The following is a 12,303-nucleotide window of genomic DNA, read 5'->3' as shown; positions in this document are numbered from 1 at the left end:
GTCGTGTGTGGGGCATCAGGCAGAGCAGCATGGCCGTGCTGCTGAACAATGTATGCAGTGTGCCTGCTGCCCCCTTTCCTGCTAGAGTGTCACAGGTTGCTAAAAGCCTTGGTGGGGAGATGTGTAGGGGCCATACACATCTCCCCACCCAGCTCTTAGCAACCTGGGATGCTCTGGCCAACGTTTCGCTTCAGCTCATGGCAACCAGTGACATCTCTATAGCCGCCCGAACGCTTGTATGTATCAAAGGCTTGAATGTTTCAAATGATCATGAGAGCGGGAAAGGATGTTTATAAATGCCCACCTGCCCTTATGCGTTGGGGCTTTATTTACAATTGGCCAGACGACAACCAGTTAAGTAATATGCCAGTACTATAGTCTCTTGAAAAACCCATGGCTGACGCTAATCATTATCCTCAGAGTATCACAACAATATTCTATACACAAAGCAGTGGAGGTCAACATTCGTGATATAGAGGACCTCTAGTCTGTGTGCTAAATCACTAAAGGGCTGCACATAACATTCAGTGAGTGTAATGCTGTCAGACTACAAACACACTACAGGAGATGGTCAGAGACTGCAGACACACTACAGGAGATGGTCAGAGACTGTGGCCATACTACAGGAGATGGTCAGAGACTGTGAACATACTACAGGAGATGGTTAGAAACTGCAGGCATGATACAGGAGATGGTCAGAGACTGTGGCCATACTACAGGAGATGGTCAGAGACTGTGGACATACTACAGGAGATGGTTAAAAACTGCAGGCATGCTACAGGAGATGGTCAGATACTGCAAACCTGCTACAGGAGATGGTTAGACTGCAGACATACTACAGGAGATGGTTAGACTGCAGACATACTACAGGAGATCGTTAGACTGCAGCCATGCTACAGAAATCTGTCAGAGACTGCGGACATACTATAGGATTTGTTGGAGACCAGGGACATGCTACAGCAGACAGTCATAGACTTGTGACTGCTTTTATAAATCAATGCTTCTACTTTTGTGCTTTCTTCAGCCTCCTTAAAAAAAAAAACATTGGACACATCTGATATTTCTGAAAGATCTATAAATGCTAACATGCGTAAGGATCTAGCTAAGGAAACCACAGACAAGGCCAGTGTGCTAGGCTAGTCTAATTTGTGGAAGGAGACTATGATTTTGTTTTGTTTGTTTACTAAATGAGCAAATAATTAAAATCTAGCATAAATAAACAAGGGCAGATCAGAACAGGACAAATTGGATGGTGGGAATGGATTGGGCGGATTGCTTGCATATTTATTCGCTCATCTCTATTGGCTTTTAAAGATGACAATCCATATTTCATAGGCAGGAAGAGCAACAACGCCATCTAGCTGGAAATGCCTCTGTGTAACGTTTTCTGAAGGAGAACCAAACAATTCATTATTAATTTAGTACTATATTATATATACAGGATACTCTGTATGGTAAATTACAGAAACTATATTTTAGTTTAGTAAAGACATCTTTTTAATTTCCATGTGATTTAGAAATGCGAAAGGTAATGGTTACTTTGTCTTGCCAAACTTAAACTCTATTCATGCTAAAATGGTAACAGTGAATTACAACTAACTGAACATTAACAGGTTTATTCACAAAAGGGTGAAGGGCCTAGATTGTTCACTTCTCCTGCCTTCTCCAAACTCTTCACCCTTCAGTAAATAATACTGTAAATGAAATGTAGCCACTATACACATAGATATAAGATGAATAAAATGTGTAAGTTATACAAATGCCATGGAGTACACAGATGCCATATATGCAAATACATAAATTAAGATAGCCAGGCTAGTATCTTTCCTTTAGAATTGTTTTAAGGGGAATAATCACCAATCAGCCATAACATTATGACTAATATTGAGTAGGTCCCGCCAGAAGAGCCCTGACCCATAGAGGCATGGATTTCACTAGACCTCTGAAGGTATGCTGTGGTATCTGGCAACAAGCCATCAGAAGCAGATTCTCTAAGTCCTGTAAGTTGTAAGGTGGGCCTCCATGGATCAGACTTGTTTTTCCAGCACAACCTACAAACGCTTGATTGATTGAGATCTGGAGAGTTTGGAGGCCAAGTCAATACCTCCAACTCATTGTTGTGTTACTCAAACCATTCTTGAACCATTTTTGCAGTGTGACAGAGTGTATTATCCTGCTGAAATGGGCCGCTGCCATCGGGGAATACCTTTTCCATGAAGGCGTGCACTTGGTCAGCAACAATGTTTAGGTAGGTGATACATGTCAAAGCATGAATGACAGTTCCCAAGGTTTCCCAGCAGAACATTGCCCAAAGTATCACACTGCCTCTGCTGGCTTGCCTTTTTCCCATAGTGCATCCTGGTGCCATCTCTTCCCCAAGTATGCGACACATACGCACCAAGCCATCCGTATGATGTAAAAGAAAACATGATTCATCAGACAAGGCCACCTTCCATTGCTCCGTGGTCTAGTTCTGTTGCTCATGTGCCCATTGTAGATGCTTTTCGCAGGGGACAGGGGTTAGCATGGGCACCCTGACTGGTCTGCAGCTATACAGCCCCATATGCAACAAACTGTGATGCACTGTGTGTTCATACACCTTTCTCTCAGAAACAGCACGTTTTTAGGAATTTGAGTTACAGTAGCTTTTCTATTGGATTGGACTACACTGGCCAGCATTTGTTTCCCATTCTTATCAATGAGCCGTCCATGACCTTGTCACTGGTCTTCCATTCTTGAACCACTTTTGGTAGGTTATGACCACTGTAGACCGGGAACATCCCACAAGAGCTGCAGTTTTGGTGTTGCTTTGACCCAGTCATCTAGCCATCACAATTTAGTCCTTGTCATAGTCACTCAAATCCTTATGCTTGCCCATTTGTTTCTGCTTCCAACACATCAACTTCAGGGACAAAATGTTCACTTGCAGCCTAATAAATCCCACCCATTTTCAGGTGCCATTGTAATAAGATAATCAATATTATTCACTTAACTTCTCATTGTCCATAATGTTATGGCTGATTGGTGTATAGTTGATTTCTACATACTTTTTATATTTATTATAGACAGACAATATAGCTTAGACAAACCAACCCTTCAGGCAAATGCCAAGGTTACCAGGAGCCAATCCTAGGCTGTCATCTAGTGCATGGGAAACCTTTGGGTTCCAAAACAAAGCATACTGAAACTTGAGGTCTGTAAACATAAAAGCTAATATAGACTTATAGTACCTTTCCTTGATCATTGTATAGGAAATACATGGTACAAATATGTGCTGAGCTTTTCACATACTGACCATTTAAAATGCCTGCATTGTAGTTAAGGGAACATCTGCATAAAAACTATGCTAGTAGTGTTGCTGCCGCAAGAAGCTACCCCTTGCTGAGAAATACAAAATTAACATTTATATTACAGATATTACCCTGCTTGGTTATGTTCCAGAAGACTTTGCACAAGCCTATTTTTGAGAAAATCACATGTGACCATAGTACAGGGAATTGATGTACAAATAAGCACAGGGCAGTACATATTTTTCAGAAATATGAACCTCAGCTATACAAATAGTAACCATGAGACGGTAAAGTGCATCTTTCAAAAACAAACTTTTGTTCAGCTGTGCATTCAGCAAAAGCCAAGCTATGAGATACAAATACTGTATGCACAAGTAAAGTTACATATGAGTATGTCATTCATACATTCTATAGCAGCCTTTCTAAACCGGGATGCCATCTGGCTTTGTCAGGGGTGTCTTTGAATTCTTGCACAGCATCATGCATTTCCATAGCGCAGGCAGGCCAGTCACCTTTACTATAGAAACGCATGTCTCTAATTAAGGACAGGCTGCATTCAGGACCAGTTTACAGCAAAATGGTCCCAGCATTGTTTGAACAGGTAACACTTAAACTCTAATAAAAACCTTTAAGGTGACCCTGTCAACACAGGGCCACTTTGTATGTCAATGCATAGCTGTAATAGAAGAAGCACAGTACTTACCTTTCCGGAAGCCTGTTTGTTAATATGCTGCTTTTTCACTTCTTTTTGCAAGTATTCAACCGGGCGAATGGGTCGAATGCCTGTTTGTCTGTGACATGCAGTGGTTTCTCCCGCCAACTCATATGTCCTGTAGTGACATATGAGTCTGCGGGAGAAAGGTAAGTTTACTGCCCCTTCTATTACAGGAATGTTTTAACATATAAACTGACGCTGTACTGATCAAGTAACTTTAACAATTAATCAACCCCCGCCCCTTTAAAAAGAGGGAGAAAAGTAAAAATAAAATATAGTTTTCAATGTTAATTAGATACTGTTCTTGCCATAAACTTCAGAAAATCACAAGGAATAGCAAGCACATCTTGCTGAATTATCGTTCGTGCTTTTCTGACCTCTATTCATGGCAGGTTGTGATTGTGCTGCTAATTGGTCTTTGAATAGAGAACAATGGTTGTCTATGCTGTGCTACTCTGCCGTCTGTCTCTTTCCCACCTCTCACCCATTGTAACTAAAACAAGATGCAAACTGATGAGTTTTCAGATGGTTGTGTGTGTGTACGGCTTCGCCTAAATGGTCCCCTTGTTTATATCTAATTCTTCAATGAGCTCAACAGTATTAAATATCTTTCTGATAAAGACCTAATCTATAAAGAGATAAAGGGACATTTTCCCCAGTGGCCATGATCCAGTTCAGTAGGAAAATACCCCAGTGATTTTTCCAGATAATTAAAGGATAAGTGCCCTTTTACTATACAGCCTGTTTTCACACCTGTCCCTACAGATTATAAAGGAAACCTAGAAGTATCTGTTGCATTTACTATTGACAACTCAAGACTACAACGGTTTGAGTCCTGCTGGTTGATTACCTCTCTTTAGGCTGTCTAGAGATTGCTCTTTAGTGACAGAACATTAAGCATAGAACCCCTCTTCCCTTTGTAGACATGCTTCATGTGTCCCTATTGAGAACTCAAGTTTTGTCCTCTTGTAGACATGCTGCATGTAGCCTCATTGGGAACTCAGGTCTTGTCCCATTTGTAGACATGCTGCATGTGGTATCATTAGGAACTAAAATTTTGGGCTCTTAATAGCCACCATTTTTCCGAAGCTGCAGAGATGTGGGATTTGTTCTAATAGTATGGCTCTCTTTAACGTAGAAGAATGCAGGAAATTATTCCAGCATTACCAGAGTGTAAGGATACTGGCCATCAGTTTCCCAGTGATACAATATTCAAAATGAATAGAATGCCTAAAGTAGTCAAATGCTTTCCATGAAAGAAAATAGACTTGTCTTGGGTAAATAACCCCCAAAAAGTTAAACTCCAAGTTGATGATCTGACAAAATCAGGAAAGAGGAATATTGGTGGAAATGTAGGGAAACTGCCTAATTCCTACTGTGATAACAATGTCTGGGTGTCTTGATTCTGTCAGCCTCTCTTCAACCTGAAATGGCTAAGGGCATACATAGACACAATAGGCTGCAGATAGCTAAATTGCAAAAGTAGGTGCAGACATATCTCAGGCTACATGAACATGGCCAAAAGAAACTTGCATCATATTGGCATGTTTTGAGCAACTTTTTTCTGGCTAAAAGGCTTCCGGCATATATGATCAGTAAAATGCTTGCATTTAGACATGTAAACGTGTATGTGTTTAAAAGGGTTACATTCTCGTTCCATTTCTCTTGCTCTGTTTTGCAATGTAATTTCTCTTTTTGCATTGACTCCATGTATGTGTATACACATGCATTTACACGCATACACACATAAAATTTATATACTCAGACGCAGATTTTTTAGAATTTTTTTTGTTATGGGCGCAGCGCATGTGTGACTATCCCTTTTGAAACCAATACTACTGCAATACATTGCACTTTTTTACAAGCATGAGCATTGTGGCTTCAATAGTAGCTGTGCTTGCTTTTTAGTCTCAGGCCTGGTGCCATGTAAAAACACACAAAACACAGATTCACATTCAAGTCAATGGAGGCAGTTCACACCTGTTGTGTTGCGTCTCACGGGTGAAATCGCCTGTCATGCAAAAAGGTACAAGAGCTATTTTTGGGCGGTTGTCACATGGTTTTGGTCCTTTTAGACACCTCTATACACAAGAAACCACGCGATTTCCGCACAGTGATCGCACAAAAAAAACATGCGAAAACAGCTCATAAATGCAATCGCCTAGTTATGAAATAGGCTTTATTGTAGCAAACAAAACAAAAATGCTATTGTCTTCTTATTTGGATAAAATGTTTTTATCAAACATCAAAATATAAACGTTTTACACGAAAGCAGGGGTGAATGTTTTGGCAAATAATGGCAACAAATGAATAAAGTGAATGACTGGGAAATGTAAACCAAACCTAAAATCGGGCTCCTTTGTAAAAAGGTCCTTACATTTTTAAGGTTCTAAGGATACTAAGGATTTTTAGTTCTGTTATTTATATAGTTGTCAGAATGGTGCAAACTTAACTCCAAGCTCAATATATAGGATTCCATGGGAAATCCCCAGATATTGTTTCCAAGGAGCTTAGCTCTAAAATTTGGTTTCTGTGGCCTCATTTAGGCAGTGGCAGTGTAAATTGCACATGGCAGTCATACTTCACAAGCCAATGCTGTAGCAACCCATACTTACAGTAAGTCTACTCTCAGCATGCTGTGCAGAGACCCTCTGAAATACAACAGTTGTGGATCTTGTACTTTACTGTCCAGGAACACCCTTCAGCAGTGGACATGAATGGGTCAGTACCCTGGCCTTGGTCAAGTCAGCATACTGAGGAGCGGTTCTTGTATTTGTCTGTTGGTGCTTAACAGGCCTATAGCGCAAACGAGTCTAATAGCTCACTGACCACCATTAGCACCATTACAGCACTAAAGCAGACCCAGTAATGTAGCCAAGCAGAACACAGTATTCTAGACACACCATTTCAGACATGTCCTCCTATGCTTATGGGCAATGCATGAACAATTTTAAAGGAGATTGACTGTCTTTTTAAATGTTTAGTCTACCACAGTTTGGTTCACACTGTGTATTGTTGATGCTCAGGCACTGGCTTTATATATTTGCTGTTTGTATTACCTATTCATTGACTGGGAGTGGAAAGTCTATTTTGTCTGTCAGCAATCTGCAGATGAATGCACTACAGCCCCCCATTGTCCAGCCACCTCGCTCCTTCTTTCACACCTTGATCATCGGGCTGAATATGTAAGTTGGTTCTCAAAGCAAGTAACAATAAAGCAGCTTTTCTCCCTGAAATGTGTTGCCCTTCAACAAGAGAGGACATAATGGGGATGTCGACAGCGAATAGCAAATTGGAAAGACTTCCCAATCACTGCAATGCTTGGCAGCGTTTCCCATTCAAAGGTCAAAATCAAATTAAGGCAAAATAAGTTAAACAGAATTTTCAAAAAATGACACTGTATACAACAAATGGCAGGTTGAACAAACAAAGGTCTGCTTGTGTACAACTATATAGCTAGAGGAATAGTTTGCTGCCTTGGTGAAAAACATCTATCACGTTTAAACCTATAAATTAATCACATAGATATATTGCAGAATATGTGTTACCAGTCTCAAATACTGTGCCAATTGTGCTACATGCTTTTGTCCTGTATTGAAATGATCATATAGCCCTCTGTGGGTCTACTGAACATCTGCAGCCCCAGAGGGTGGCCCATAAAAGTCTATAGAGATGGGCTGTGCAGGCATTGTAACAAGCATTGTGAGCATGAGATTTAGGTAAGTATGCTTTGGAGGTGGGGGTTGGGGGGTAACTTGTAGGCAAAAATAATATTTGTAGGTGTAATATGCGAAAATACACTTATCCTTTAACACAACACTGAGCACTGTGCTGGCTTCCTAAGTAGGCTGCTCTCAGCCACCTGATCAGCCCAGGCTGGTCATTGGCAACACCTGGCCCCAGGACTGGAGATTTCCTCCCACCCAGAGCTCTAAGAAATCTCCAGAGCTCCAGATCCCAGCTACTATTCTAAAAAACTGGAGGAATCTGAAAAGCCAGGTTCTTCCTTATAAAATGGTTTACTCTCTGGACCCTCTCAGCCCCTCTGGCTGAGAGTCCTGGGTGCCATAGTTGCCAAACTACAACGCGGCATTGGCTTACACTGCCACAGTCTATACAAGGCAGCATCATTGAAAAACAAAATGGCATGCACAACAAAAAGTTTCTAGAAATCTTATGGAGTGAATTGTTGTGTCCCGGGTCAGATTCATGTTTGACCCATTCACTCATCTCTGCTGACAAATCATTTTTTTAAACAGCATTAATGTCAGTTTTGATAAGACACGCTCTGTAGATGAAAAGACGTCTTAAGCGTACTCTTTGCCAGCACTTTCTATTGCGCTACAGCATCTGTTGTCTAACCAGGTCTGACTTGTTCTTAACAGGTGAGCTGATAAGTAATGTCACCAAGCTTGTTCTCTGCCTCCTTGTGTTATAAGAGGCTACATCTCTTCCTTCTTTCTTGTAAGGTGCCACCTCTCTGCACCGCAGCGCACAAGAAGATCTAAATCAAGCCTGTACACTTGTCTGAAATAAATTTAGGAATTGCAATATAGTGCTGAGCCAGCAGCCTGTCTGTGCAGGAGATATATTTTATCATATATGTCTCTGCCATGGGGAAAAATACTGAGCTGTACAGAGAACACTTTTTAGTTTAGAGTATACTTGAAAAAGAAGCAATTAATCCGGCAGATACACCTTGTGAGTGCAGAACAATAAATAATTTTCCACTTTATCTGCGCTCTACATCTACACTTGAGAGGTGTACTTGAAGACTGCATCTGAGACAAGTCCACAAGATGAAAATCAGTTTCTTGTTGACCCAACGAACACTCAAAGCTTTGTGTGTTACAGATTATTATTGCAGTGTTCAACACTCTGCTCTACACTGATCTAAGGATCCCTAATCCCACTTTGCTCTACTGTTGTGTGTGTATATACAAGATACGTCAACTAAGGTGAAAAATCAGCAATATACCACTCCCCAAGGTCACGTAAAGGAAATAACATTGAACAAAAGCTCCCGATAAAGACAGCTATCATGAAATCTCATGAATCCAATGTTATTTACCATATTTCAGAACAGTTCTGGCAATGTGAGCTTTTTACAGGTGCTAACACATATTTGCCCTGTCCTGCTATGGCTTCTCCTTAAGGCACCGATGCATCCCTACCCTTTCCAATCTCCAGCTTGAGCTATCACCCAAGGAGATATAACTGATTTATAGGGCAATGATCGTTGCCTTTCTTAGTGCTGGTCGAGTGGACTTATGTGACAAGACACTTGTACCTAACAGTACTCTGCTAAATGTTCACCTCCTTACCCTATACCCAGTGATATGTGCATGTACAGTACAATTGTGGCCCTCCCCTTCCTTCCCCTTTCCGTAACATTGGACCAAGTCTGTTTAGTGCTAGTCTCTTTGGTTATCTATTGTTTGTAAATTAGAAAAATCTTTTCTTCTTTCAATAAAATTTATATATATATATATACTTTAAGGTTAGAGATAGTTTAGGGTTAGAGAATCATAGCAGACACTAACACTAGCTAATCTCCCTTAAAATACTTAACCCTAAATCTACCCCCTAAACTGAACCTCCAGGGTGCAATCACACCTTTTTTAATGTGTTTGCAGTGTGCACTGTTACTCATGCCAATGTGCACTGATGTGGATTTTAATGCACATCAATGCAGTCACATGTTTTATCCAGTACTTCCATTGGTTTCAGTGAGTCTGTACATTAACAAGTAAAAAACATACATATATCTTTTTCCCCCCACTATAAGTGTTGATGCATTGTACAATTATGAACACACTGTTAGGCTTTGACCCATAATATGTAAGGATGCATTACAATGCAAAGGTGTGTATGGGTTAACACAACCTAATTCTTAGTAGCCCCCACCACCTTGTGTGAAATGGCTGCTAGAAATGCAATCATTGCCAGAGCTGTAGTCAGCAGGGCTGAAATATAGTTGGCATTTATTTGGTTAATTCCAGGTGTTCTAGCATTCATTGTACCTACATGGGTGGAGTGTGACTCTGCTGCAGTGTGGGACAACCAATGGGGGACACTTTGAGTTTGTGTGCAATCCATCAGCCAATCACTGAGGCTCTCATGGCCAGTGGTGCATGCTTGGACAGGGCATATATACTCAAGGGAAATGCCATGTGCTCAAACTGGTTTCAGCCATGTGTTAGTACTGGTTGGAGTTCTGCATAGGCCTGGGGGTGGGAATACTCAAGGGCGGGAAATGTTTTGCTAGGCCTCAGGTCTTGAGGAGGCCTTTGCTACTGATTGAGGAGGTGAACCAGGAAAGCTGATGGCTGCTGGAGGTGCCTGGAATGGAATGGACCTCAGGAGGAAATCTGGTGTCTTTCCTATTGAAGATCTCATGCCTATCCCTCTTCAGCTGTTGCTCAAATACCCAGTTTCAGCCTGTCTCCTACTAATCCTGCACTGTGGAATACTGAAAGGGACTGGAGAGTCTGGAGTTCTGTTCTATCTATTTTCCTCATGGATGTCCTAAGCTGTAAACGCTCTCTCCCAATTCATGTGTTCTAAAAAACGTTCTTCAGCTTCATACCTCTGGTTTGGATTTCAGCTCTCTCAGTAACAAGTATGGGGATGTTAATGCTATTGGGGTAGTCAGAACCTGGATCCCCTACACATGGCTATAATGGATGACGTACCTTTTCTCTGCGGCTCCTTAGGAGGTGCACTAATACTTATATCTCACCCTAATTGTATGACTTATCCACCCAAATAAGCCATTAACACTAAACTGGACCCTCAATAGCTAACCTTTCACTTAGCCCCCTAAACTTTAACATTAAAGCATACCTTCCAATAACTTAATACGTTTGCATGAATATCAAGTACGAGTACCGTTTTTTTTTGCACTACTTGCCGATACCGAATACTGATACTCAAAATGTCCCATTAAGGAAGCTGGGCGGCGTGTAATGACTGGGCGCCCAGCTTCCCGATTATCTGGGAAGCTGTCTCCATGCTCCCTCATCACCAGGTGACTTTGCCCTTGGCTTCCTGATCGGCCAGCTTCCCGACCAATCAGAAAGCCGTATGGTGAGTCATTACGTGGCGCCCGGCTTCCTGATTGGCCAGAAAGCCATCTCCATGCTACCTCGTCACCAAGTGACGAGGGAGCATAGGGCCAGCTTCCTGGCCAATCAGGAAGTCGGGGGGCAAGTCATTTTTATATGCCCGAGTATACTAAAACAATATTCCGGCATACATAAATTAGTTTGCAGAACGAGCTGCACATGCGTGCCACCATCTTTGAGTATATCTTGGTATACACCAAGATGGCGGTGCCCGAACATACGTTCTGGCCAGCGACATGGCCACCGCTCGCTCTGCATTTTCAGTGTGACGTCTATGAATTATTGTAACGATTGCCCATTTGTTGCCCACATATTGTAATGATTGCTCAATTTTTTCTGTGCGTATTTATTGTGTTCATTTCTTGCTCACAGATTGTCATGATTGCCCATTTGTTTTACATATTCAAGCAACTGCCTGTTTGTTGCCTGCCCATTGTCACAATTGTACAATTGTTTCCTGCGCATTATAGCGATTACCCATTTTGTTGCCAAGGTACTGTAACAAATATCTGTTCACTGCTGCTATATTGTCACGATTTCCCATTTGTTGCTTGTGTATTGTCATTGTCGGTTTGTAGCTCACATATTGTAATGATTGCCCATTTTGTTACCTATATATTGGCAGAATCACCATTTTTGTCTCCTATTTTCTAGACAACTCTTATTTAGAGGACCACATTACTATCGTTAAAACCCCTACAGGTCTGCCACTAACAAATGTACCCACTGATAGCAGTGTCACACTATGCATGCTGCTATTAGACCTTTTAGTTCACTGTGGCAAGCAATACACTGATTGGTTGCTAGAGATGGCTTTGTAGACCTCAGAGCACTGGAGGAACTACCAGGGTCACAGCGGTCTCAATTGCAACTGGGCCCTGGCGTTCCGCCTGTTGGTGGGGGCCCAGAAATGAAAAAGAGGGCCCCCCCAGATAGTGCTGCTCCTTCCCCACCGCACTGCCACCCACAGCATGTACGGGCGGCTGTGCGGGGCTGGAGAGGTTATCACTTGTTCAGCAGAATGTGCTGCAGGCACCGCCAGGCAGCACATTCTGCTGTGTGGGAGAGGACCCTTTTCAATTAGACCCGTCCCCTGGCCGCCAAGACGCGGAAGAAGGTGCTGCATGAGAGTCCGGTAAGTCTGGACCGGGAAGGGAGGGGGGGGGAGGGC

Source organism: Nanorana parkeri, unplaced genomic scaffold (assembly GCF_000935625.1).
Source record: "Nanorana parkeri isolate BGI_ZX_2015 unplaced genomic scaffold, ASM93562v1 scaffold93, whole genome shotgun sequence".
NCBI lineage: Eukaryota > Metazoa > Chordata > Amphibia > Anura > Dicroglossidae > Nanorana > Nanorana parkeri.
This window is presented reverse-complemented; position numbering follows the sequence as displayed.